The following is a 27065-nucleotide window of genomic DNA, read 5'->3' on the forward strand; positions in this document are numbered from 1 at the left end:
AGAACATGAAGATATTCCCTTCTTCCTGGTGCCCCTGAGTTATAGGAACTTCTCCAACCCCACAGGGCGCTTCTGTCTGCTGCGGTCTCTTTTCCAGTTGTTTCTAATTTGGCATCTCAGATTCCTTCCGGCTATACCGGACACCCCTCTGGCACGCTTCTGTTCCACTGGCTGCCGGCCAGCACGTCTTCCCTACTCCCTGGGCTCCGTGATGTCGTCGTCTTCCTATTCCCAGCCTTTAAAAGAAGTTTTTCTGGTCATCCCCAGCTTCACTTCACTTGCTGCCGCCTTCCTGATTTATACAAGACAAAACCCTGACCTTGAACAATTCCACTTCTGAACGCCCGGCTTCTCTTCCTGCAAAACCTTGAGAAGATTTTTGGGAGCTACCTGGTCCAGCCTGCTCAGGTTACAGATGTGTGTGGGCTCTGTGGTCAGGACATGCCGCGTTTAGGAGTTAAGCAGGTGCAGGCTGCTAGTCAGAGCTATTTGGCAGTATGGTTTCTTTTTAAACAATTTTTTGGCAGTTTTTATAAAGTTAAGCATGTGTATCCTATAGCCCAGCAATTCCGCTCCTAAGTGTTTACCCAAGAGAAATGAAAACACGCGCACAAAAGACCTGCATGCAAATGTTCACACCAGCCTTACTCACCACAGTCAGAACCTGGACTCAAACCAAATGTCTGTCAACAGAAGAATGAATAAACAACTTGTGATGTCACTGTTAATGAGCACACACACACAGACACACAGACACACACACACAGACTCACACAGTGGAATGCAGCCCAGCAATAGGAAACAAATACACAACAGTATTGATGAAGTAGAAATCTCTAACTGAGCAGAAGGCAGACACACAAAAACATATGCACAAGTCTGTAGAGATGAGAAGTCAGCGCTTGTGTCTGAGGGGAGGTGGTGACTGGGAGGAGGTGTGGGGAGGCTTTCTGGGGGTGATGGGACTGTTCTCTGTCTTCTGTAGGTGGTGGTCATGCCTGCCGCCAAGAGGGGTCTGTTCACCCAGAGTGTCACCCAGTAATCGGGCTCTGGGGGAGTTGCTAGGAGGAAGGCATCATTTACTTGAGATAAGCGAAGGAAAGAGTGAGAAGGTAAAGTTCCCTAGAGAAACTGCCTCTTGAGGTTTGCCAGGCTGTGACAGGCAGGATCAGGGGAGCATCCAGGATGTAGAAAAGAAGGAGCAGAAGGGCCGGTGCTGTGGTGTAGTGGGTAAAGCCTCCGCCTGCTGTGCTGGCATCCCATACGGGCGCCGGTTTGAGTTCCGGCTGCTCCACTTCCCATCCAGCTCTCTGCTATGGTCTGGGAAAGCAGTAGATGAGGGCCCAAGTACTTGGGCCCCTGCACCTGCATGGGAGACACGGAAGAAGCTCGTGGCTCCTGGCTTCGGATCGGCGCAGCTCCAGCTGTTGTGGTCAACTGGGGAGTGAACCAGCAGATAGAAGACTCTCTCTCTCTCTCTGCCTCTCCTTCTCTCTCCGTGTAACTATGACTTCCAAATAAATAAATAAATCTTTAAAAAAAGAAAAGAAAAGGAGGAGGCTCTCCTTGTTTCTGGGGGTCTGTGCCCTCTGAGCAGATGTTGCAAGGGAAGCCTTCGTGCAGCAGGCTCTGAAAAACAAGCTGTGAGGAGCAAAATGCTTGCAGGGTCTCTGCTGGTGTTGCTGTGCCCCCACCTTGCTTAACTCCTCCACTCTGGTTACAGGAAGTTGAGGATTTGATTCCCAAGGCTCACTGAGCTGCATGCATACTTAAGATCTGTGCATATTGGTTATGTCTCAACGTTTTTTTTTTTAATTAAACATACTTTTTTATGATGGGACTTTTGGGAGGGCTTAGCAAGCAAAACTGTGTTGTGTATCTTGGAGAAGGAGAGAGCATAGCATGTTCCTTGCACATTGTGGGGAAGGGAACAGCTGCTTTACACATTGACGGAGGGCATGTCACCGTGCTTAGTGTGTTCTGTTGCTGATGTCCTTCCTTCCGCTTGTCATAGAGAATGTTCATGCCCATTCACGGCACAGGAGGCTACGTCCCTGGCTGTGACCCAGTCTTCCTGCCTCCCTGCTACCAGACTGTATCCCACTATTGGTGTCATGTCGTACTGTATCCTAGGTCATTGGGTCACCACCACCCATTGCCTCCCATCAGTGGCAAGAACACAGTTGGACAGGGCAGTGTGGCTGTCTATGACATTTGCAGAACTCTGCCTGAATCAGTCACAGGAATGCATCCACTCCCTCATCTCCAATCTACATTTATGTGAGTGTTTCTACGTGGTCTGTCACTGTGCAATTCTCCAGAGACACAAAACCGAGGAAGGCACAGTTCCTGTCTTAAAGGGGGAACAGAGAGCTTTTTAACACAGTGTTAAAGCAGTGCTAGGGGCCTTGATTTGTCCTATTCCGTCTCCTGCAAACATATGATTCCCCTTTCTCCCTTGAGATCTGCCAAAGGCAAAAGTTACAATACCAACCACCTGACACAAAAGGAGAATTAGTGCTTTGATCCAAAGGGTATTTGCTGCAACAGTCATATCCTACATGGCAGAGTGGTGGGATGGGAGAGAAGGTAGGGGCTCCAGGGCCTACCGGGTTTTGCTGCACATTTATGGGGGCAGCAGTCAGGAAGGAAACCCAGAGGCTGGGGTGCCAATGGCTAAGTGACATGTGGATCTGTGAGCCCCGGTTCTGATGAGTTCAATTGGTTCTTCCTTTTGTGTGGGGGGGTGATCTTTATAGTTTCTGTACAAAGAGGAGATATCTCATAAAAGGGTCTTCAAAAAGTCATGGAAATGCACAGTATGAAAGAACTATGCAGGGTTTAAAAATTTTTTACACCAAAATAAACTGATCTTTCAATTCCCTTTCCCTGTGAACTTTCTGAAGACCATCGTGCTACCGTTCAGCTCAAGCACGTGCTGTTTTCTTTGTTTGAACTGACAGCTGGGCAGGTGGAGAAGGCAAATTAAGCTATGCGCTGCTTTCAAGGGGAGCAGAAAAAGCCTGGCATTAAATATGGCCGTGGCCTTGCTGATGACCTTCATAAGCAGCTGCACAAGGGAGTGGTGAAGTTCAAGTGTTGTTCACAAAGACTACAAGTTTCTTAGGGGCCAACATCTATTTGTGTGTGGGCTTTCAAAAACGTACATACAGCAAGATTGACTTTGTGTGTGGGAGGGGGTAGCGTTCTAAGCATTTTGATGTATTTGTGTGTAGAGAATCAAGATGCAGACAGCTCCATCCCTCCCAAATTCCTTCACGCCATCCCATTTAAACCACAGCCTCATCCCAGCCCAGGCCCCTAGCAACCACCGCTCTATTCTGTTGCCATGGCTTGATCTTTCTGAGAGCACTACATGAACGAAAGCAGTACAGTGCGTTCCCATTTATACCTGGCTGCTTGCACTCAGGGCTTCTGTCTCTAGATCTTTGTTTCGCGATTCTTCCAGCATCTATCTGCTGCTTACTTTTTCATTCATCTGAGAGTGTTTTTATTTCACTTTTCATTCCTGAAGGATATTTTCTCAGTGTATAGAATTCTGGGATAATGATTGTTTTCTTTTTATTTTTTATTTATTTTTATTTTTTGACAGGCAGAGTGGACAGTGAGAGAGAGACAGAGAGAAAGGTCTTCCTTTGTCATTGGTTCACCCTCCAATGGCCGCTGCGGCCGGCGCACCGCACTGATCCGTTGGCAGGAGCCAGGTACTTATCCTGGTCTCCCATGGGGTGCAGGGCCGGCACTCCCTGGCCACAGCAGAGAGCTGGCCTGGAAGAGGGGCAACCGGGACAGAATCCAGCGCCCCAACCGGGACTAGAACCCGATATGCCGGCGCCACAAGGCGGAGGATTAGCTTAGTGAGCCACGGTGCCGGCCCCTTTTTTTTTTTTTTTTTAAGATTTATTTATTCGAAAGGCAGAGTTATAGAGAGAGAGAGAGAGAGAGAGAGAGAGAGATCTTTGATTCGCTGGTTCACTCCCCAGATGGCCACAATGGCTAGAGCTGGGCTGATCTGAAGCCAGGAGCAAGGAGCTTCTTCCAGGTCTTCCACGTGGGTGCAGGGGCCCAAGGACTTGGGCCATTTTTCTACTGCTTTCCCAGGCCCTAGCAGAGAGCTGGATCGGAAGTGGAGCAGCCGGGTCTCGAACTGGCATCCATATGGGATGCTGGCACTGCAGGCGATGGCTTTGCCCACTACACTACAGTGCCAACCCCATGTGTGATGTTTTAGATCTTGAGCTGTCAGCCTGCACCTCTCGACAGGTCCTGCCTGAAGCTTGCTTTTCCTTTACCCACGTCTTCTGCCAACCCTTGTTATGGAGTAATGTGACATTCAGACAGAATGACTATACCCAAGTCACAGCAAAGGACACTGGACCGTTCATGTGAAGGAAGGGTTTCCTACAGATTGTGATCAGGGCTGGGCTAGTCTCAGTGGCCAGAAGGCTGCGGTGCAGAAAACCAGTGATGGATGAAGACACGGTCATTCTCACCCAAGCCCACCCAAGGCGTAAACAGCCCCCTGCTACCCTGCCGCCTTAGTCCTGCCGGGTGAGTGACGAAACAGATTTGCAGCCCCAGTCTCTTGAGAGCCATCATCCCCAGAATGTCTCGGGAAGGTGTAATGGGTCTATCTGAGCATTTCATTTTATGTGTATCGGGTTTGCTGTCTTTTCTTCCATGGGAAGATACATTCAGCCTGGCTTCCTGTTTTGGATTTTCAGAGGACTAAGACTATGATAGCCCTGTCTCCAGAAAGAGTAGAAATGGCCACTCTTTGGCTGGCTCTCACAGCACCACGATCTTCAAGACTGCATAGAATGTGCACTGTGAGGAGTGGCTGGAAATCTGGTTGATTTCAGTTTGTGCACTGATGACTCAGTTTTTTTAAAGATTTATTTATTTATTTACTTGAAAGTCAGAGTTACACAGAGGAGAGGCAGAGAGAGAAAGAGAGAGAGAGAGAGAGAGAGAGAGAGAGAGAGACAAAGAGAGACAGAGAAAGACACAGAGAGAGAGACAGAAGTCTTCCATCTGATGGTTCACTCCCCAATTGGCCGCAAATGGACGGAGCTGTGCCGATCCGAAGCCAGGAGCCAGGAGCTTCTTCCGGGTCTCCCACGCAGGTGCAGGGCCCAAAGACTTGGGCCATCTTCTACTGCTTTTCCAGGCCATAGCAGAGAGCTGGATCGGAAGTGGAGCAGCCGGGTCTTGAACCGGTGCCCATATGGGATGCCGGCGGTTCAGGCCAGGGCGTTAATCCACTGTGCCACAGTGACGGATGGCTCAGTTTGATGTATATACAAGTTAGATGACATTTGGCCTGTATCATTGAGGCATTGAAGAAATGTCTCTGAAATAGTCAATTTATGTATTGTACTATTTTCTTTTTTCTTTAAAGATTATCTTCTCAATGCATAGATATTTTTATTTGTTTCATAGGCAGGAGTGACAGAATAGGAGGTGAGATGGGGAGAGAGATCAATTGGTTCACTCTCCAGTACCCACAACAGCAGGGATGAGGCCTGGCTGAAGTCAGGATCCAGAAACTCCATGTGGGTCTCCCACCCTGGCGACAGGGACCCAAGTACTGGAGACACCACTCTGCTGCCTCCCAGGGTGTGCATTAGCAGGAAGCTAGATAGGAAGTAGAAGTGGGCCCTGGGCACTCTCCTATGGGAAGAGGATGTCCCAAGTGGTGGCTTAGTCTAATGCACCACAATGCCCATGCTGGCTTTTAAAAATGTATTAGGGGGCTGGCACTCTGGCGTAATGGGTTAAGCAGCCGCCTGCAGTGCCAGCCTCCCATGTGAGCGCTGGTGTAAGTCCTGGCTGCTCCACTTGTGATACAGCTCCCTGCTAATGGCCTGGGAAAGCAGTAGAAGATGGCCCAAGTCCTTGGGCCCCTGCACCTGCGTGGGAGACCCAGAAGAAGTTCCTGGCTCCTGGCTTTGGATTGGCACAGCTCCAGCTGTTGTGTCTATTTGGGAAGTGAACCAGCGGATGGAAGACCTTTCTCTCTGTCTCTCCCACTGTCTGTAGTTCTGCCTCTCAAATAAATAAATAAAATTTTTTTTTTGACAAGCAGAGTTATGAGAGAGAGAGAGAGAGACAGAGACAGAGGTCTTCCTTTTTTCCGTTGGTTCACCCCCCAAATGGCCGCTATGTCCGGCGCACTGCGCCGATCTGAAGCCAGGAGCCAGGTGCTTCTCTTGGTCTCCCATGCGGGTGCAGGGCCCAAGCACTTGGGCCATCCTCCACTGCCCTCCCGGGCCACAGCAGAGAGCTGGCCTGGAAGAGGAGCAACCGGGACAGAATCAGGCGCCCCAACCGGGACTAGAACCCGTAGGATTAGCCTAGTGAGCCGCAGCGCCGGCCCATAAATAAATCTTTAAAAATGTATTAGGTGAGTATAGGAAGCATTCCTTCTTGCAGCAAATGTTCGTGAAGTAGCTGTGAATGCACAGTCAGCGTTAGGAGCTGTGGGTGGAGAGAATCTGCCACAGTTGCTCAGGGCTTGCAAACTTTTTGTGGAGAAGAGCTATGCTCACAGGCAGGTTGGCTGAGGGCTCACGAGGTCAGAGGTCAGAGGTCGGGTGTGACCACACTCCACCTTCACAGGCTCCTCACTTCTCACCTGAAATTCATTGCCTAGTGCTCGTGACCCTTTTCCAAAAGCTTCTCAAATGTTCTCTCCTTGCCCAACTGTCGCTGTGCTCCGTCAGGCTGTTACTGTGGCTGCCTGGACCCCAGCAATCTCCTGCTAATCGGTTTCCGTCAAGTCACGTTTCTGGCCACGTCTCTCTCTGACTCAAAATCCCTTCCTGGCCCGATGTGATGCCCGGAGTAAGCTCCAGACTCCCCTGGTCGTAGAGTCTGACTCTAGCTTCTTTCTCGTCTGTCTGTCCCCAGCCCTGGGTCCATGGCTCGCCCACCCCCGTGCCTTTGCTCTTGCTAGCTTTGGCTTATTATTCTCTCCCTCTTTTTTCTTTCAAGTAAAAGCAATTTTTTCCTACAACACGGAGGTCAAATGCTACCTCTTATTGTGGTCAGCTAGTGGTTATAATGCCTATTGCTATGTTCCCATGGAACTTTGTTTAGATATCATTCATTCGTCGACTGTAATCAGACAGTATTGCATTATGAGGCAATAGAATAGTCACTGGGAGTGCACAGGTAAGACAGAATTTCTGCCCTCAAGGACGCAGGCCGTTGGAGAGATGAGTTTGAGTACACACATATGCAGTGAGAGAAGATAAGGGCTACAACAGGTGTGTGTTCACAGGCGTGTGCGTGCATGTGTGTGTATGGGGTGTCCAGGACAAGAAGGCCCTAAATCTGCCTGGGGGAGCCTAGGGAAGACAGAGCGTTTGGGCTGAGCCCCAGATGGATGGGAGGGTGTCCCTGGCAGACTGGTGCCCGAGGGAGTGCTGGGGGAAGGCAGGGGACGTGTGAGGGCTCTGAGTGGTGCCGGGGCAGCGGGTCCTTGGGGAAGGAAGGGTCGTGGCAGAAGGCGTGTTGTGAGGGGCAGTGAAAGTTTGGGCTGCAGACGGGCTCCTGGCGAGTTAGGGTGCGGGAGGATCCCAGAGACCACAGCAGAGGCTACGGGACAATGGGCAGGAATTTAGAGGACAGTGGCTCCCCTGTATCCCTGGGTTCCACATCCACAGATTCAACCGACTGCAGTTAGAAAACATTTAAAAAGAAAGCCCGTACTAAACATGCACAGATATTTCTGCTTTTTCTCCTTTTAAAGATTCATTTCATTTATCTGACAGGCAGAGACAGGGTGGGGGGGGGAGGGAGGGAGGGAGGGAGAGAGAGAGAGAGAGAGAGAGAGAGAGAGAGAGAGAGAATCGTCTGTCGATTGTGGTTCATTCCCCCAAATAGTTGCCACAGTCAGGGCGGGGGCAAGTTGAAGCCAGGAGCCTGGAACTCCAGCCGGATCTCCCACATGGGTGCAGGGCCCAAGCACCTGGGCCATCCTCCACTGCCTTCCCAGGCGCATTAGCAGGGAGCTGGGTTGGAAGTGGAGCAGCCAGACTCAAAACAGTGCTCTAGTATGGGATGCTGGCATCCCCGGGTGCGGCTCAATCTGCTGCGCCACAGCACCAGCTCCCGGGTGGTTTTTTCCTTGTCGTTGTTCCCTAAATTTACAGCAGAAAACTACTCATGTAGCATTCACACTGTATTAGTTGTAGGTCGTCCGAGATGACTTAGAGCATACAGGACGATGTACATGGGTTCTGTGCAAATGTAAGGGACCTGAACATCACAGCGTTTTGGGTCCACAGGAGGGTCCTGGGACCAATTCCCCCAAGGATATCCAGGCACAATTTTATATGCTCGGATTAGATTCCAGAGGCAAAAGCACTTCAGGACAAAGTATGCTTTTAAAAAATGTTGGAAAGTAATGTCTATTGGAATAATTTTCAGTTTAAAGGATACCTTTATCCTTCCAAATGGCAGCAGTATTCGTAAAAGAGTACAATATTTATTTCTGAGTGCTTGAACCGATATACAAATTCAGTTAGGTCTCCCTGCTTTCTTTCTGGTCTTCCTTCTCCTCCTGGGAATTCCTGCAAGATGCGACTCAGGATATTTAGGTGCTGTTGAATTTTGACTAAAAATAGTAAATCCTAAAAGTTAAAAATAACTAGAGGAATATTCTATCACGATGAAAACAACATTTATCTTCCTTTAAGCCATGTGGCTGTACAGGATGCTGCTGCTGTCCGTCCTGTGTGGACCGTGGCTTCACACACACACACACACACACACACCCCTTCCCTATTCCATGGATTGCTGGGTACCTGGCCCCACCGCATTGATTCTGGAGGAAGCAGCTGGGGTTCAAGGACTTCCAGCAAACGCCCCCCGATGGTGCTGATGCTGCCAGTGGAGAAACCACTCTTCGCTGCACTTCTCTTCACAACACTCTCTCTTAGGAATTCCAGCCCAAAAGCCACGCACCCCTGTGGTGCTTGCTGAATTGAAAGGCTTTTTCACGAGGCCGTCTAGGCTGATCTACTAACGGAGCCTACTCCAATGAGGTGTTAAGAAAACCAGGTTACTCCACATCCCAATACTCAGAGCAATAGAACCTGGTTGTTCTGGTTACTGCATTATGTTAATCTTGCACCAGAAATAATTCTATGATACAATATGAGATGTGTCATTACACACATAACAAATGACACGTAACCTTCCAAATTACAATAGTTAATGCCTTGGGCCAAAGGTAACTGGCCAATTAAATCTCTTTACTTGAACTTGGAGCTATCATTGTTACCAGTCAATACCTTCAATCATCCAGGGTTATTAGTCAGCTTTTTGCTACTGTAACAAAACACCCAAGACAAACTACTTATAAAGAAATAGATTAAGCTCATGGTTTTGGAGGCTGACAGTCCAAAAAGCATGAGGCAAGCTCTGACGAAGGAATGAGTGCAGAATAGGGGTCACATAGTAACCCAAGGAGCAGAGAGAGAGTGGGCCCAGACTCAGACTTTTATGACAACCCAATATGAGAACTATCTGCCACTAGGCCACTCTCTCATAGGTCCTACAACCCCCAATAGCGCCACCTAGGGACCAAGCCTTTAAACCAGGAGTCTCTGGTAGGCACTCAACATCCAGACCACAGCATCAATCATATTTTCTTTTTTTTTTTTTTTTTTTGAAGATTTATGTATTTTACTTGAAAGTCAGAGTTACACAGAGGGAGAAGGAGAGGCAGATAGAGAGGGGTCTTCCATCCACTGGTTCACTTCCCAGTTGGCCACAACAGCCAGAGCTGCGCTGATCTGAAGCCAGGAGCCAGGAGCTTCTTCTGGGTCTCCCACGTGCTGCAGGGGCCCAAGGACTTGGGCCATCTTCTATTGCTTTCCCAGGCCATAGCAGAGAGCTGGATCGGAAGTGGAGCAACTGGGACTAGAACTGGTGCCCATATGGGATGCCGGCACTGCAGGTGATAGCTTTTTATCCGCTATACCACAGAGCCAGCCCCAATCATATTTTCTTTTTCTTATCAACTTTATTAACCATAATTTAGGTAGAATAATCTGTACCCATATAAAGTGAATACAATAGTCCTCCCTTATCCTGGAGGAGAGAGATGACACGTGTTCCAAGACCTTCGGTGGATGCTTGAAACTGCTCATGAATCAAACATACAACATTTTGTTTGCCTTACATGCATATGATGAAGTATACTTTGTAAATTGGGCACAGTAAGAGATTAACAATAACTAAGTATAACTATACTATAATAAAAAGTATTAAAACCTACGGATTGCTTTTTCTGGAATTTTCCATTTCAGAAACAAAGATGCAGGTAACAGGGCAGGGGGAGCTACTGTAGAATTCTGACCCTTCAAACTACTAAATTAGGGGCAGGCATTCGGCACAGTGGTTAAGATGCTGCTTGAGGTACCTGCACCACATATCAGCAGTATCAGCATGCCTGGTTTCAAGTTCTGTCTCTGCTTCTGATTCCAGCTTCCTATTAATGCCTAGGAAGGAAGACAGTAGGTGATGCTTTATGTATTTGGGTTCTTGCCACCCCCATGGGAGACTTGGATAGAGTTCTGGGCTCCTTGCTTTGGCCCGATCCAGACCTGGCATTGTGGGTTTTTGGCAAGTGACCCAGCAGATGGAAGATCTCTGTCCACCTGTCTGTCTATGTCTCTGTGTCTCTGCCTTTCAAATACATAAAAATAAATTACCTTAAAATTATTCACCAGTATGAATAAAAATAATTTTTGAATACTGTACACAATCGGAAAGTATTACATGGACTTTGACTATGATTTTATCCTAGTGTTTAGGATCTATTGGGTGCATACACACATTACAAAGTCTAGAGGGAGGGGCCGGCATTGTAGCTCAGAGGATAAAGCCGCTGCCTGGGACACCGTATCCCATCTGGGCGCCAGTTTATTTCCCTGCTGCTCCACTTCTGATCTGGCTCCCTGCTAATGGCCTGGGAAAAGCAATGGAAAATGGCCCAAGTCTTTTGGTCCCCGCACCCATTGTGGGAGACCCAGATGAAGCTCCTGGCTTCTAGCATCAGCCTGGCATAGACCTGGCCATTGCGGCCAACTAGGGAGTGAACTAGCAGACAAAAGATCTCTCCCTCTCTCTCTCTCTCACCTTCTCAAATAAATAAATGAGACATTTTTGCCCCGCTTCCAGGCCAGCTCTCTGCTATGGCCAGGGAGTGCAGTGGAGGATGGCCCAAGTACTTGGGCCCTGCACCCCATGGGAGACCAGGAGAAGCACCTGGCTCCTGCCATCGGATCAGCGTGGTGTGCTGGCCGCAGTGCGCCGGCCGCAGCGGCCATTGGAGGGTGAACCAATGGCAAAGGAAGACCTTTCTCTCTGTCTGTCGCTCTCACTGTCCACTCTGCCTGTCCAAAAAAAAAAAAAAAAAAAAAAAGGCTAGAGCAGTCAGGATGCGTCCACAAGGACCTGAGGGCCGTGGTATCTTCCTGCCGCACCAAGAAGGAGGAGAGGACACCCAGAGCCCGGACGCTCTGGGAAGCTCTGGGAAGTCTTGCAACCACATCCGCTGCTCCTGAACTTGGCCTGGTATGCTCAGATCACGGGGGACAGTCTGGGGGTGCAGCAGGGTGAAGCAGACAAGTCTTTGTGGCCATGGCTGTCACTTCTTTGTTCCCAATGTCCCCACCCCGGGAGGAACCTACTGGTTGTACTGAGATGATTCAAAGCTACCCGGCTTTTCTCCTAGCTTCCCGCCTCTCCACCTCTCCTGCATGAGCCGATCTCCTACACAGGACTCTCAGGGCCGAGTCAGACTCTTCTGCCTGGCATTGGAAGCCGGAGCTGTGTGGTCTGCCTGGGGAGCAAGCTCATTAACCTGTCTCACCTGCTTTCAGATGTACAGCACCTGTTCTAGACGAAGGGCTCTGGCCTTCCCTTCGGGCTTTCCTTCATGCTGGGAGGTCCCTTCCTTTTTCCTACCTGCACTTCCTGGTCCAAACCCAGCTCTGCATCAACTTGAAGACTTGACCTCTTCAGAATTCCTTCTCCTTACGGTTTGTAGGTCTTGAGTGTGAATTACTCACTTTATTGGGGTTCTTGTTTACTGTTTCATGGGCTCACATTCTGTATCTCTCAGCTCCACACCATGTCAGGGGCCATGCTGAGGAGAATTTCTTGGATTTTAGGAGTGTGTATGTAAAACAATGATAACCTTGAATGTGTGACTATCCCTTGCTGAGACTATCCACAGAAATAAATTCATGAATTTTGTTAAGCCACGTGTCTTTGTTTTTTATTTTCAAGATGTTAGCCCATGTGCCTTGCTTTTTTATTTTATAGTCTCTAAAGGAAATGCAAAGTGTGGGGATGATAATAGTGAATATTTAATGAGTTCTTTTTAATTAACTTATCTTTAAAGATTTATTCGTATCTATTTGAAAGGTAGAGTTACAGAGAGAGAGAGAGACAGAGACAGAGAGATCTACCATCTGCTCGTTCACTCCCCAAATGGCTGTAGGGCCAGGGCTGGACCAGACTAAAGCCAGGAGCCAAGAGCTTCATCCAGGTCTCCTATGTGGTTGCAGGGAACCAAAGACGTGGGCCAACTTATACTGCTTTCCCAGGTGCATTAGCAGGGGCTGGATGGGAAGTGGAACAGCCAGCACTCAGGCTGGCACCCATGTGGGATGCCTGTGTCATTGCAGGCATCAGCTTTCCCCACTGGGCCACAAGGCTGATCCCATTGATTAATTACTGTGCGTTGGACACTTTTCCTTGTGCTGGACTGTTGGCTGCAGAGCCAAGGAAACCAAGGCACAAAGAGGTGAAGTCATTGCCATGGTCAGAAGGCCAGCCCTTGGGCAGCCCAGGAACTTGCCGGGGCACACACTGCTTCTCTTTCATAGAAGGAATATATGAACCGTGAAGACCGTATCAAGGTTTCTGCTGGAGACAGGCTGAGATGGAACACACTCTGTGCCAGGAAGGCGTTGTAGTCTGAGGAACTCAGCAGAAAGAAGAGTCCATAACTGTTGGGCTTTTTAAATATCCCTTTTCTTATGTCATTATAAAGAAAATATAAAGTCTCCAGTTTGGTTACTCTGCATAGGATAGGTCTAGTGATAATTATTATTATTTTTTAAGATTTATTACCCAAACTCTGTATTTTTTGTTGAGTTTTTAATTAAAAATCTCCTTTCAGGGGCCGGCACTGTGGTGTAGTGGGTAAAGCCTCTGCTTGCAGTGCTGGTATCCCATATGGGTGCCGGTTCGAGTCCCGCCTGCTCCACTTCTCATCCAGCTCTCTGCTATGGCCTGGGAAAGAAGTCAAAGGTGGCACAAGTCCTTGGGTCCCTGCACCCATGTGGGAGACCCGGAGGAAGCTCCTGGCTCCTGGCTTCAGATCAGCACAGTTCTGACCATTGCAGCCAATTGGGGAATGAACCAGCGAAAGGAAGACCTCTCTCTCTCTCTGCTGGCCTCTCCTTCTTTCTGTGTGTAATTCTGACTTTCAAATAAAATAAATAATTTTTAAAAAAAATCTCCTTTCAAACCTAGCAAATGTGTCATCCTTTCCATCTCAATAACTGGAAATTCTCCCGTGGGTGTCCTAAGTTCTTTGAATATTTTTAGATTGCCCGATTTCTTCTGTTGGCCTTCCAGGGAGCCAATGTTGTCATCCAGCTCCCTCTTTTGCACACTCACTGCATCACAACAAAATGCCTGCCTGGAGGTGTGGGTATTGTCTCAAGGCTACTGCTGCGGAGTGCAGCTCTTCTCGGATAAGCAATAAATTTCTGGCAGATTGCAATCTCCAGGTTTGGGGCCAGTGCTGTGGTGTAGCAGGTAAGTCACTGCCTGTGACACTGATGTCCCATATGGGTGCTGGATGGTGTCCCAGCTGTGCCACTTATGGTCCAGCTAATGGCCTGGAAAAGCAGCAGAAGATGGCCCAAGTACCTGGGTCTCTGCCACCCACATGGGAGACCCAGAAGAAGCTCCAGACTCCTGACTTTGGTTCGGTGCAGCTCCGGCCATTGTGGCCAACTGGGGAGTAAACCAGTGGATGGAAGACTTCTCTCTCTCTCTCTCTCTCTCTCTCTCTCTCTGCCTCTCTGTAACTCTGCCTTTCAAATAAATAAATAAATATTTGAAAAAAGTAGATAAATCTCCAGGTTTTTTTAATTTTTAAAAAATAATTTATTTTTTTCACTGTATTTGGAAGGGAGAGAAAGAGAAATATCTTTCATCTGTTGGTTCATTCCCTACATGCTTGTAACTACAGGGCTGGGCCAGGCTGAAGCCAGGAGCCAGGAACTCATCTGGGTCTCCCCCACCTTGGTGGCAAGGAATCAAGTATTTGAGGCATCATCTGCTGCCTCCCAGCATAGCAGGAAGACGGAATGGAAGCAGAGTGGCCAGGACTCAACCAGGTACTCAGCTAAGGAATGCGGGCATCCCAAATGCGGACATTTACGCCAAATGCCCACCCCCTTAGTAACGGGAGTTAGAACACTGCTTCCGAATTGTTTCCTGTGAAAGGTGGTGTAACGCATCTTGAGATCATTTCCGAAGGAAATTTCCCTTTTGGGTGCTGCCCAGACCTAAACGTGGATCCCCCCACGTCAACTCTTTTAATGATTTGCTTCTTTATTTCTGGTATGAGAAGGAAGCTCAGATGAGGAAGTGTTACTTCCTCTCCTGGGAAGACCAGAGCCAAAGGCTAATTATAGCTGAACTTCAACTTTTAGCTGAATATTTTCTTCCTCTTTTTCTTTAAATATTTATTTATTTATTTGAGATGCAGTGTTATGGACAGAGAGGTCTTCCATCCGCTGGTTCATTCCTCAAATGGCTGCAGCAGCCAGAGCTGGGCCGATCTGAAGCCAGGAACCAGAAGCTTCTTCCAGGTCTCCCATGCAGGCACAGGGGCCCAAGCACTTGGGCTATTTTTTTCTTAATGTTTAGAATTGTGTATTAAATTTTGTTTTGAAAGGCAGAGAGAGATATAAACAGATCTCTCGTCGCTGGTTCACTCCCCGTATAGCCAGGGCTAAGCAGAGCTGAAGCCAGCAGCGGGGGGCTCAGTCTAGGTCTCCTACATGGGTAGCAGTGAGCAGTGACACAAGTACTTGAGCCATCACTTGCTGCCTCCTGGGTCTGCCTTAGCAGGAAGCTGGCATCTGGAGCAGAACCGGAACCTGAACCCAGGCACACCAACATGGGGTGCAGGTGTCCTAAGCAGTTTCTTAACTGATGCCCCGGATGTTACAGACTTCCCAGCAGCCCCAGACAGAGCAGACTGGAGATGAGCGGTTTCGGGTGGGAACACGGCTTCTCAGTGGGGTCTGCATGGCTTCTCAGCTCCCACTGTGGTGGCCTTGGAGGCTGGCCTTGGCCCAGCCCCACGCAGCCCCTAGGAAGCCACAGCTCCTGACCTGACCAGTCTGGAAGAAACCACCCCTCCGAAGCCCAGGGGAGGTCTGGAGCTGTGCTGGGCCCCCAGGGGGACAGAGCAACACTTGCTGGGCTTCTGCTTGATATGGCCGGGCAGAGCCGCCCACCTCGCTTTCCCAGGCCATCAGCAGGGAGCTGGATCAGAATGGAGCAGCTGGGACTCGAACCAGCGCCACAGGTGGATGCTTAACCTACTTACTATGCCACAGCGCCAGCTCCCGGGTATTTTCTTCTAATAATAATTTATTTTAGAAATTGAGCCAAATACCCAATACTTTTTTAAAAACTAGAAGCTACTTTTAATAGATAGAGAACATATCACATTTATAGTTATAAATTTACACTTAGGTCAACTCTAAAATGAAATTTCATATAGAACATGTAAAATTTTTTTGAAGATTTATTCTATTTATTTGAAAGACAGAGTTACAGAGAGAGGTAGAGACAGAGAGAGAGGTCTTCCATCTGCTGGTTCACTCCCCAGATGGCCGCAATGGCCGGAGCTGTGCCAGTCCGAAGCCAGGAGACAGGAGCTTCCTCCGGGTCTCCCACGTGGGTGCAGGGGCCCAAGGCTTTGGGCCATCTTCTACTGCTTTCCCAGGCCACAGCAGAGAGCTGGATCGGCAGAGAAGCAGCTGAGACTCATACCAGTGCTTATATAGGATGCGGGCACTGCAGGCTAGGGCTTTAACTCGTTGTGCCACAGTGCCGGCCCCCAGAACCTGTATAATTTGGAAGTACATTAGAAGTCAATGGAATAAATGAATTAAGGAATGCATAATTTTTCTTTATTATCAGTGGGGAAAAGGATAAACTAGCTATTAACTGGTTATGTGCTGGCTTGCTGAGATTTTTTTTTTTTTAAATAAGACTATTCAATTTTCTAATCATGATGACATCAGAAAGCCATGGTGGAATATTTTTGAGAAGTAGATCTGGTAGGTCGTCATCTTTTTTTTTTTTTTTTTTTTAAGGATTTATTTTTTATTTCTTTGAAAGGCAGAGTTTCAGAGAAAGGAGGGGAGACAGAGCGAGCGATCTTAGACCTGCTGGTTCATTCCCCAGATGGACAGGCCAGAGCCAGGAGCCTGTTCTACTAAAACTGAGATCACTTTGAGCAACCACAAGATGCATAAAATGGTCTCAAAGGCAGTGTTCCCAACCTTAGCTGTGTGTTACAGTCACTTGGGGAACTTGAAAAAACACTGATGCCCAATGCCCCCACTGCCCCATTATAATTTTTTTTAGATTTATTTATTTACTTGAAAGGCAACTACAGAGAGAGAGAGAAAGAGAGAAACAGAGAGAGAGAGAGACAGAGAGAGAGAGAGAGAGAGACAGAAAGAGAGAGAGAGAGAGATCTTTCATCTACTAGTTCCTTCCCCAAATGGCCACAACATCGGGCTGGGCCACACTGAAGCTAGGAGCCAGGGACTCCACGTGGGTCTTGCAGGTGCATTAGCAGGGAGCTGCATGGGAAGATGGGATGGTGGTGCTACAGGTGGCGGTTTAACCCACTACACCATAGCCAGCCCTATTCTCTGCTTCCGATCCAGTTTCCTCCTAATGAATCCTGGGATACAGCAAATGGTGGCCCAAGTGCTGGGGCTCTTGCCATCCACGTGGGAGACTTGGGTGGAGTTTCCTGGGTTCCTGGGTTTGGCCTGGCTCAGCCCTGGCTGTCTGTCTTTCAAATAGATGATAATAAATAAATAAGCATTAAAAAGCCACAAAAATCCAGGTGTCTGCTAATTTCTTATAACAAATTATTACTACTATAAAGCAGAATCCCCAGCAGTTCTAGTTGTTCCATCTCTTCTCATCCACAAAATGAGGACAATACTTGTGCGTACCACCGGGGGATTCTCCGACTGTGAATTAACAGGGAAACCAAACAAATGACACAGAGAACCCAGGAAACCACACAACTCAGCACAAATAGGAACTGCTGCTATCGTTAGTAACTGTTGGGAGAAAGTGGTTTGAGAGAGCAGGTTATTTATAATGCTGTGTTTCTGCCCTTGGGACTTCCAACGAAGCCCAAAGCATGACTTCCTCCCTTACCATATTTTGCCCTTTTTCATACAGGCTGCATCTATTTTCGGCTTGGTTTCCCTGTTAATTCGCCAGCCAGGGTTACGCCACTGACCTGAGCAGACCGGGGCCGCTGAGGTTGAGCCGCTGAACCCAGTTTGAATTCACATAGCATTCCTGAATCTTCTGGCTCACAAAGGCATCTGAAGCAGCTACTGGCCGTGTCCTCAGCCACCCTCCAAGCCCCCAACGTGCCATGTTAGCTCATTTTGGCTACCTGGGATTATTTGAGAGGCTGCATTAGCCAGCTAGGGTATTTAACCAGAATCACTTGGACAGCACTTCTTTCACTCCACACTGGGCCTCCCTGTTTGAGAGCAGACCTGGGCTAGAAAGCAACGTCTGAGGTTTCTTCCGGGAATCAGATTAAAAAGGGATGGAAGAAACGAGCTCTTTCATTGCCATTGCCATTGCCATTGCCATCGGTCGACCCACCGTCAGCGAGCCAGCTGACATAGTGCAGACGTGCAGGAAGTCCTGATTTATAAATACAGGTCTTTCCAGACCTATTTTTTTATTTAACGCTGTCAAGTTCCACTAGTTTTTTCATAATTCTTTCCCGAACAATGCTCTATGTACAATAGATTTTCAATAAATGTTGTCAGGGACTTCTCTCTCTGTGACACTCACTTATTTATTCACATAAGAAATGTTGATTAAAGTTTGACTTTCTATCAAGTACTGTGTTAGGGCTGGGTGTGGGAAACTGTAGAGATACAGCCCCCATTCTGCAGGGGTCTACGCCTACTGGGAAAAGAGAAGCAAATGGATGGTGAGAAGCCGTGGAAGTCTCTGGTGGCAGGGCTGTGTATAGGGTTGCATGGGGCTCACGAAGAGAGGACCTGGGATAGGGAATGGGTTCCAGAGGCACCGCCTGAGCCAGGCAAAGAGGAGCTGAGAAGGAGAGAGGGACAGCTGGGAAGGGGAGGTACAGGGAGGAGGAGGAGGAGGAGGAGGAGGAGTTTTGGCACAGAGTTCTGGGAACATGAGGAGGAAGAGCAAGCAGGGCCAAGTCACCACATACTCTGTGCTGTCTCCTGTAGGCTGTGCTTTTCCACATCGGTTAGCAGTTCATGAACGAAATGTAAATGCAACAGAATAGTGTCAGAGTGCGTGCCATGCCGTGAGGGGGAGTGTGGTTTCACAGAATCTGTGTTGCAGCTAGAGATATACAAGTAGCATTGAGAAAGAGAGAGAGAGAAACACACACACACACACTCTGAATACATGTGAACTACAATGGTGAAAAATGGAATTACCACAAAAAGGTTTTACCCGGTGAGGTGATGTGATTAGGTTTTCATTTCAGCACAATTATGTTGGGCACAGTATATATGATGGGTGTGAGTGGCTGGAATGCAGCACAGTGGCAGGTGCTGGGCAGCTGTCATATGCAGTGAGGTAAAAGCCACATGTTGTAAATGGCAGATCAATGAGTTAGAAGGAACATGAGTCTCTGGTGATTATGGAGGTGTGCTATCAGCACGGCACTGCCTCTCCGGACTTCTAAATGGGAGAAATAAACCTCCAGTCTGGATCAGGCCTCTATAATTTGGGTCTGTAATGGCAGGCTAATTACTAGTCTTGACCACTGTACTTGCCTGTGGTGGACAGATGCTAAGTTGGTGTATAATGATCCTTTTCTCCCAGTGTTCACACTCTTAGAGAATCATCTCCCCTGGAGAACAGTGGGGACCTGGGACTTGCTTCTAGACAACAGAAATGGCAAAGGATGACACGTCCATGTATAGCATACTGAGGATTCTGAATTCCCTCTTGTTAGCTTTGTAAAGCAACTGACATGTTACCAGCTGCTCTACTGTCGCTCCCCCTCTTCACGGAGGAACGACACAGGACCCTGCGCTGTTCTTTTGTCTGCTCGGCCCTCCCCGGGTTTGCTGCTGGTCCTTCCTGGGTTGGCTGCCGACCCTTCCACCTCCGTGGAAGGGCGGTTCCCCCTAGCCACTTTCCCCACTTCCGCGGGGGAGCGGCGCACCGCCGGCCGGCTCTCTCGGGGGCTGCACAGGTGTTCCTCTTAGATGTTCCTGGTGCATGTTGTCTCTCTCCTCCTTTATAGTCCTCTTCCACCAATCCCAACTCTGCTACCCACACGCCGAGTACGCTGCTCTCCTCCAATCAGGAGCAGGATCAGCTCCTGCAGGTCATCACTCAAGTTGGCGAGAGGCAGCTGCGTAGAAGTTGTTACTCCCTTCTCAGCGCCATATTGTGGGAGAGCAGATGCATAGAATAAGTCTTAATTCCAGTAACAGTCTAGTCCGAGTTGCTCCCCACAATTCCCCCTTTCTTTTTATTTTTTGGCGTTGATACGTGCCTGTCTTCGGTGCCCCGTGGCACACACTCTGCTCTGCTTGCTGGAGTTGCCCACAGGTGCTTACAAGCCCTACCAATCAGGCAAACCGAATCCGGGTCCTCTCTTCGCCATGTTGTGAGGAGGTTTTTAGGCGCTGATGCGTGCCTGTGTTCGGTGCCCTGCAGCGCATGCTCTGCTCTGCTAGAACTGCCTGCAGGTGCTTACAAGCCCTACCAATCAGGCAAACCGAATCCAAGCCCTCTCATTGCCGTCTTGTGGGGAGACTTATTGGTGTTGATAACGTGCCTGTCTTCGGTGACCTGCAGCCGCCCACAGGTGCTTATCGTCTTACTAATCAGGCAGACCGAATCCAAGCTCTCTCATTGCCATGTTGTGGGGAGGCCTTATTTTTCTCTATTTCTCTACCTCCGGGCATTCCTATTTCTCCTATTTTACTTCTATCTGCCAGCATTCCTATTTCTCTCATTTTACTTCTAAACTTCTGTTTCTCTTATCCCTGTGGCTTCCTGGTGCCCACCCTGAGGCTGCTTCTCGGCGCCTCGCCCTGTGGCGGCTTCCCGGCTTCACCTGCTCTGCGGTCTCCACGCCCTTTGTGCCCACACCACAGCCTTCGCGCCAGCCCCGCGTTCTCTCTACTCGCGCCTCCTGCGCTCTCCCCATTCGTGCCCCGCGCGCTCTCTACACGTAGCGGCTTCCGCGAGTCACACAGCCTAGCTCACGTTTCCGCCACCGGTATTCAGTCTAAGTTCCCCGGGTTAACCTGGCGAATTCAACTTAGCTCATGTCTCGGCTTCGGTTTGGCTTCCCGTCTTTTGCTCCCCGGGCTAATCTGACGGATTCCAACCTGGCCCACGTCTCCGCCTCTGGTTCCAGATTTTCGCCCCTTGTTCCCCGGGCTGACTCGACGAATCCCAATCTAGCTTACGTCTCCGCCTCGGCCTGCCCCCGCGGCTTCATCCTCCCTAACATTTTTCTCTACCTGGTATGTTTCCTAACTTTTCTTCCAACAATATTCCCCTCTCATTTCTCCTGGCTTCTCCCCACAGTCCGTATCCGAGTCTAAGTTTCTTCTAGCTTTCACTTTCGCTTTCAACCCTAACGTCCAATCCTAACTTCTTTCCCACAGTCCGTATCTGAGTCTATGCCTAGGCTTTCGATAGCTTCTTCCGGCACCTTTTCCGTCCGGCTTTTCCCTAGGCTCTTTGCTAGTCTCTCTCTCTGGTATTTTCCCACTTCTTCCCGCTTCTTCCCTCCTAGGTTTCCTATCCGAGTCACGGCACCATTATGTCGCTCCCCCTCTTCATGGAGGAACGACACTAGACCCTGCCTAGGCTTCATATCCAAGTCACGGCACCATTATGTCGCTCCCCCTCTTCGTGGAGGAGCGACACTAGACCCTGCCTAGGCTTCATATCCGAGTCACGGCACCATTATGTCGCTCCCCCTCTTCACGGAGGAACGACACAGGACCCTGCGCTGTTCTTTTGTCTGCTCGGCCCTCCCCGGGTTTGCTGCTGGTCCTTCCTGGGTTGGCTGCCGACCCTTCCACCTCCGTGGAAGGGCGGTTCCCCCTAGCCACTTTCCCCACTTCCGCGGGGGAGCGGCGCACCGCCGGCCGGCTCTCTCGGGGGCTGCACAGGTGTTCCTCTTAGATGTTCCTGGTGCATGTTGTCTCTCTCCTCCTTTATAGTCCTCTTCCACCAATCCCAACTCTGCTACCCACACGCCGAGTACGCTGCTCTCCTCCAATCAGGAGCAGGATCAGCTCCTGCAGGTCATCACTCAAGTTGGCGAGAGGCAGCTGCGTAGAAGTTGTTACTCCCTTCTCAGCGCCATATTGTGGGAGAGCAGATGCATAGAATAAGTCTTAATTCCAGTAACAGTCTAGTCCGAGTTGCTCCCCACACTCTACCAAGAGGCTCCCAAAGAAAATAACTGAAGGCAGCCTCTGGCCAATTGCCAGCCAAGAACAAAGTAAGTGTCCACCAATAGGAAGTAGAAGAGGGACGGTGTTTTGGTGCATTGGATTGAGTCCCTGCCTACAAAGCCGGCATCCTTTAAAAGTACTGATTCGAGTTCTGGCAGCTCTACTTTTCAGCCAGTTCCCTGCTGGTGCGATAGAGAAAGCAGTGGAAGCGTTTGGGCCCCAGAGACCTACATGGGGGACCTGGAAAGAGTTGCAGGCTCCTGGCTTTGGCCTGGCCTAGCCCCAGTCATTGCAGCCATTTGGGGGTAAACCATCAGATGAAAGATTTCTCCCTTTCTCTGTAACTCTGCCTTTCAAATAAATAAATAAATCTTTTAAAAAATGAAGCAGTTGAGTTCCTTAAGTTGAAAGAAAAGGATGCTGCTGAGTAAAATGAAAACACATGAAAGGATAACACATCCTAGTGAAAAGTAAGTACATAGTTAAATTTGGATTATTCTGGGGACCAGCATTCTGGTGGAGCAGGTGAAGCAGCAGCTGGCATCCCAAGGGGCACAAGTTCATGTCCTAGCTGCTTCACTTCTTATCCAACTCTCTGCTTATGGCCTGGGTAAGGCAGTGGAAGATACTGAAGTGCTTGGGTCCCTGCCACACACATGGGAGACCCAGATGAAGCTCCTGGTCCCTGGCTTTGGCCTGCTCAACTCTGGCCGTTGTGGCCATCTGGGGAGTGAACCAGAGGATGGAAGATCTCTCTCTCTCTCTCTTTCTCTCTCTCTCCCTCTCCTTCTCCCTCTCTAGCTCTGACTTTCAAATAAATAAAGATTTCTTAAAAAAAGGAATATTCTGGTATTGTAATAGTGGTGTGTTAATCATTTATATCTTTGGTTGGAAGACTAACAGGCAAAGTTATCTAAAAATAACAACCATGATAATTTGTTCAGGGACACACAATTGTTATGGATTGAGTAGGATTTGTCTCCCAAAAACCCATGCAGCTGTTTAAACTCTGATGTCTTAATGTTAGTGGTTGATGAATTGAAGGTAGAGACTTGATCTAGTCGCGGTGGCTGGAAAGTAGGGCTGGTGGGATTCATTAGGTCCCTGGGGGTGTGACCTTGGAGGGTGGTTCTCACCAGAGGTCTGATGATTTGAGTTCAAGTTCTTCCTGGTTGTTCTGTTGTCTGCTTCCTGGCTCACCCTGTGATTGTTCTGCTGCACCTGCCATGACCAACTTCCACAGATACTGCACTATCACCGCCAAACTGTAAGCTAAATTAGTCCTTTCCTTTCCCAAGAAGCTCCTCCCAGGTATTTTAGATAAGGTAATGAAAAGCAGACTAATACAGCAATATAAAAATATGTTAATAGTGACATCAAAATGGGAGGGAGAGATTAAAACTGCAGAATTGTGTGTGTGTGTGTATTCCTGTGATCAAAGTTACTAGCTTAAACCAACCTGTAATAAGATTTTCCTTTTAGTATAACTACAAAGCAAAGATCTACAGAGTAGATGCATAGAAAGTAAAAAGCAAAGAATCAGAAGTAGAGAAAGTCACTTGACCACAAAGGAACACAGTAAGAGAGAAGGAAAGGGACAGTGGGTATTGTGGTTAAGTCTTTAAGCACTGGTTAAGCCGTTGCTCGTCACATCAGAGTGACAAGGTTTGAGTCCCAGCTCCGCACCAGCTTCCAGCTTCCTGCTGATGTGTAGTTCAGAGGCCACAGGTGATGGGTCAAGCACTTAAGTCCTTGCCAATCACTTAAGTCCTGCCTGGACTAAGTTCTGGGCTCCTGGCTTTGGTCTGGCTCAGACCTGACTATCGCAGGCCTTTGTGGAGTGAACCAGTGAATGGAAGATCTCTCTCTCTCTCTCCCTTTGTCTTTGTCCCTCTCTTACTCTGCCTTTCAAAGAAATAAAATAAGTAAAAACTTGAAAAAAAGAGAGAGGATTAAAGTAACAAAAGGTCTACAAGGCCGGCGTCGCGGCTCACTAGGCTAATCCTCCGCCTTGCAGCGCTGGCATACCGGGTTCTAGTCCCGGTCAGGGCGCCAGATTCTGTCCCGGTTGCCCCTCTTCCAGGCCAGCTCTCTGCTGTGGCCTGGGAGTGCAGTGGAGGATGGCCCAAGTGCTTGGGCCCTGCACCCCAAGGGAGACCGGGATGAGTACCTGGCTCCTGCCATCGGATCAGTGCGGTGTGCCGGCCGCAGTGCGCCAACCGCGGCGGCCATTGGAGGGTGAACCAACGGCAAAAGGAGGACCTTTCTCTCTGTCTCTCTCTCACTGTCCACGCTGCCTGTAAAAAAAAAAAAAAAAAAAAAAAAAGAGCTCTACAAAACAGCTAGAAAACAATTAACAAACTGTCAACAGTAAGTCCTTACCTACCAGCGGTATCCTTGGATGGAAATGGATACAATGCATTATAAATACTTAAAACAATTAAAAACAACTAAATCAATGTTTTTCAATGGGGATAAAATTCAGACACAGTGTTTAATAATAACAAAAAAAGGGTAGTCTCAGGAAAACATAGCATAATAACATTTATATAAGTCTTGAGCGCATGCAAAGCAGTATTATACAATTGTGTGTGTATGTAAGATGCATATATCTTACACATTCCTACATGCAGTATAGAGATGTGTAATAAAAGGAAAAAGCATGTATGTGAAAAATAACATCAAAATCAGAATGTGGTGAGCACTAGGTTTTTTTCTCATTGTGCAACTTGCTATAAATTTTTGTGTATGTTTTAAATGTTAAAAAAAAAAAACCTCTCAAATGCTTATCTGTCAGGAAGGTGGAAATCCTGACAGAGACTGAGGAGGAAGATACATGTTTCTTGCAAAACTTATATAATTGCTGTCTTTATTTTATCTCAACCTCACTGTTAGACAGTAAGAACAAGTAGCCGGTGACTTGGGGAAGAAGGGTGGAATTGTGGTTGAATAAAGTGCTGTTAGAATGCTTTACTGTCAGCGAGGGATTTGGGGGAATGTGGAATTTGAGGTTGAGTCTGCGGAGAGGAGCGAGGCAGCCTGGTGAACACAGGAGAGAAGGGATGATGAGCGGTTTGCCTGAAAAGTCAACCATTTAGGAAGGATTCACGCCAGCCGACCTGGATGCTTTTATGTCACGTATGTGCATAAACCACAAAGATGACCTAAAATGCACCTGACTGGCAAGGGGGAAAAAAGGCAATGGAATCTTCCTTCCAAACCTGTCACTCTCATTCTCCGTAGTGGAAGTACAGAACACAAGAAAAATGGGAAGAAAGGATTTCGGGGTGGGGGTGGTTCTTCAGTGGTTCCTATCTCTTTAGGAGGGAAATGGGATCCCAGCCATACTGTGCGGTTCTTCATCCAGACTTGGAATGCTCAGTGCTTGGGGTTGCTTGGCACAACACTCACTGCCTTCCGTGAATAGAAAACCCGACCACAAGCTGTTTTTCCCTCTGTGACCTGCCACCGCCGTTATACCATGCTTCAGCGGATAAATCAGAAGGAGACGTGCTTTTCAATTTACTAGAAGACACCTTGCATGTTACAAACGAAGGCACTCTGGCCAGCATCTGGTTGAGTAATTCACATCTAGTTATGGATTTCTCCACTTAATGCTAGCTCCTAAAACACATGCAAGAGGCGTGGCTAACGTATTAGCATCGAGCAGGGTCCATCTGATGACTTACCCCGGTGCTCAATTACTATTACTGCAGCTGTCACAGATAACTAGATCCAGTCAGTGAATTACAACACTCCAGAGTGTTTGAATCCACTTCACAGCCTGCAGCCCTGGGATTTCTGCTCACATATACATATTTTAAAGATTATTTATTTATTTGAAAGGTGTGGGTGATCCCATGAGACTGCCTGCCTAGCCCATGCAGTTGGCAGGTGGCAGGAGCTCCAGGCGCATTCCACCCCCTCCCACCTTCTGACAATCAAGTAAACTGCTCCCGGGTGTGGCCCAGGCCCATCAGGAAAGCTACTGTAGCTATGTGACCTTCAAGCTGATTGGAGAAGCATAGTGGTGCCGATATTGGTTTCATCCTATAGAATTAGTATTGCCCTGAATTAGTTACACCTCTTCTGCCTGCCCCTTAAAAGGTGTGCTTGGTCATGAATAAAGCAGACACGTTCACTGAAACTTGTCTCTAGTGCTTCTTGTTCAAGAGCACCGTTGCCCCACCCATGCTGACTGCTCCCGGGCCTCACGGGATGAGCCCGCAATTGGCGCCTGAACGTGGGACCTGAACCCATAAGGTGAGCAAGGGTGCAGGCCCCCAGTCCCTCCTCTGCTAGGTGAAGAGGGTACTTCCACCTCGTTCTAGGGATCTCTGACGTGGTCATGGGCTCCCCATGTGAACATGAACGGCTGCCCACTAACTTTTCTTTTCTTTTTTTTTTTTTTGACAGGCAGAGTGGACAGTGAGAGAGAGAGACAGAGAGAAAGGTCTTCCTTTGCCGTTGGTTCATCTTCCAATGGCCGCCACGGCTGGCGCGCTGCGGCCAGCACACCACGCTGATCCGAAGGCAGGAGCCAGGTACTTTTCCTGGTCTCCCATGGGGTGCAGGGCCCAAGCACTTGGGCCATCCTCCACTGCCTTCCCGGGCCACAGCAGAGAGCTGGCCTGGAAGAGGGGCAACAGGGACAGAATCGGGCACCCTGACCAGGACTAGAACCCCGTGTGCCGGTGCTGCAAGGTGGAGGATTAGCCTATTGAGCCGTGGCGCCAGCCAACCCACTAACTTTTCTAACTTTGCTTATCTTTCTACATTCCACCCTGTCCTTTGTGTGCGTGCCCCGCCCGGGGCTACCACACTGTCGCCCCACCCATGCCAACAGTACGCAGGCCTTGTGGGATGAGCCCACAGAAAGGCAGAGTTACACACAGAGAGAGGTCTTCCGTCTGCTGCTTCACTCCCCAAATAGCCACAATGGCCGGAGCTGCATTGATCTTCAGCCAAGAGCCAGGAGCCTCTTCTGAGTCTCCCACAGGGGTACAGGGGGCCAAGGACTTGGGCCATCTTCCACTGCTTTCCCAGGCCATAGCAGAGAGCTGGGTCGGAAGTGGAGCAGCCGGGTCTGGTACCGGCGCCCATATGGGATGCCAGCACTGCAGGCGGCAGCTTCACCCGCTCCCCGCTGCTCATATTTTTAAATTAGCCTAAAGAATTGCAAAATGATGAGCAAGGAGAATCCTCACAGACAGCTGCCAAAAGGCTTTC

This window comes from Oryctolagus cuniculus, chromosome 9 (genome assembly GCF_964237555.1).
Source record: "Oryctolagus cuniculus chromosome 9, mOryCun1.1, whole genome shotgun sequence".
In the NCBI taxonomy this organism is placed as follows: Eukaryota; Metazoa; Chordata; class Mammalia; order Lagomorpha; family Leporidae; genus Oryctolagus; species Oryctolagus cuniculus.